Here is a 2,122-nt window from a genome sequence, read left to right as displayed (position 1 = left end):
GTACTACAAAATGAGTGAGAGAAAATGACAAAAATACACAAGAATCTTGACAATATTTCGTAGGAACTGCCAGAGGTTCAGAGTTTGATATTTAACAGCAGAATCGACTACGATCCAAGATGTAAAGTTACCATGTTCAAGAAACAGGGGAGTGACGGGCTGGGGAAGAAAACACTCTGAAAACTAACTATGATTTATAGTAAGAACACACATTTTATCACATAAAACCTCTCTACACATGGTAGTCAGCTGCAAAGAGTCATGTGATCTTCCGTTGGCTTGTGAAAATCGCATCCCACATCCCAGTGCCAATTATGATCACCCTTCAGCTCTTTTGTGTGGCAGGGATCTTGTTTTCACCTTCCAGCTCTTCCACTCCAGCCTGTGTCATGAGGTCTGCAATGTTTTTCTCTAGGTCATCAATGTGACTGCTCATGTCATCAAGTCTTCCAATGATCTGGTTGGACATGGTCTCGAACTTGTTCTGCAGCTGCTGCAGCAGAGTCTTGGCCTCGGGATTGAGATCCTGATGGCTCTTGGGGTCTGTCTCGGCCATCTCCCTGGTTCCCACCTTGGTGGTGGTATCTTGGACCATCACCTACACTTCCGTTTGTCGAAACTATAAATTTAAAGACATTATTTTCACTAGTTGGATTAATAAAAAATTAACATGTTGTCAAGGATATGGTTAACAAATACACATAAAGGAAGAAACTACTGGTCCTACTGTAAATTCATAGTATATTCTGGAGGGCAATTTCTCAGAAAATGTTGAAATAGAAATTTAAAGTTTATTTTGGTGGAGAACTATTTTTATAACTACATTTTGCCTGAAGAATGTTTTTCAGAGAAGGTTAGAACATCTCTGAAAAAAACACAAATGGGAAATGATTTATTGCAAGATTAGAAATAACATCTCTTCTGACCCTTACACAGACATATCCCAGAGGGTATTGACCAGAAAACATGAAAAAGATCCACTTGTTTAGTTTAAACACAATAAAAAGAAATTTTATTGGAACATTTAAATCTATTTATATTAAATAGAGACATACTTTTATTATACTTTTTAGAATCAAGTTAGAATAGTTATGAATTGGTGTTTTACAATTGTTGTTGTTAAGTACCGTCAAGTTGGTTCTGACCCACAGCAACCCTGTATAGGGTTTCTGAGGAGCAGCTGATGAGCTTGAACCACCAACTTTGCAGTTCAAGTGGCTTTGCAGTCTGGCACATTAACCCACAGCGCCACACCAGGACAGTTGTTGTTAAGTGCTGTTGAGTCAATTCTGACCCATAGCAAATCTGTATAGGGTTTCCAAGGAGCAGCTGGTAAGCTTGAACCACTGACTTTAGGGAGTAATAATTTTAGGCTTTGTGAGCTATATAGTCTTCATTACAAATATGTGGCTCTGCCATCTTAGCATGAAAACAATAACAAATAATCGGTAAGTGAATGAATGGAACTGTGCTCCTATAAAACTTCATTTATGGACACTAAAAAATTACATGGTATGGTATTTTATTCTTTTGACATTTCCCCTAATATTAAGAAATGTAAAAATTATTTATGGCTTAGGGGCTGTACAAAAACAAGGCAATGGGCTAGATTTTACCACAGGCTGCAATCTGCCAACTTCGTTGTTTGAGGTTGGATTCTCTAAGCAAATCAAACCCACCGTTGTCAAGTTGATTTAGATTCAGTAATCTTAGAAGCAAAATAAGTGATGCTTATATAGAGAGAGATAAGTCAACATATTGCTACAAAATCATAGAAACCTTTGTTGAACAAAAATATCAAAACATTTTTCTACATCTCCTCCATCTAGGTCTATATACTTCTGAAGATCGTGTCTCCATCTTGCTAACTCTTCCACAAAGAATTCATTGCTCTTCAATTTACACTGCATCAAAATGACCGTTTTGCCATTCTTGAAGGATTCAAATTGTGATCCTTTAAAATGTTCTTTGAGTTTTAGGAACAAGAAGAAATCTAAAGGGAGGAGACCAGAGTTGGAGGGTAGATGGGGTAAAGTTTCTCAACAAAATTCTCATAGAACAGCTTTTGCTTCCTTTTCCTGAAAAATGAGTGATACACTGTCATGGAAAAAAAAAAAAAAAA

The 2,122-nt window shown here is 37.0% G+C and overlaps 1 pseudogene; it reads right to left on the bottom strand.

The window, feature by feature from the left end:
- Positions 1-325: 325 nt before the first annotated feature.
- Positions 326-556, bottom strand: LOC102841641 (annotated as a pseudogene).
- Between the last annotated feature and the right edge of the window lie 1,566 nt (positions 557-2,122).

The sequence above is a fragment of the Chrysochloris asiatica genome, unplaced genomic scaffold (genome assembly GCF_000296735.1).
Source record: "Chrysochloris asiatica unplaced genomic scaffold, ChrAsi1.0 scaffold00157, whole genome shotgun sequence".
Classification (NCBI taxonomy): domain Eukaryota; kingdom Metazoa; phylum Chordata; class Mammalia; order Afrosoricida; family Chrysochloridae; genus Chrysochloris; species Chrysochloris asiatica.
This window is presented reverse-complemented; position numbering and strand designations above follow the sequence as displayed.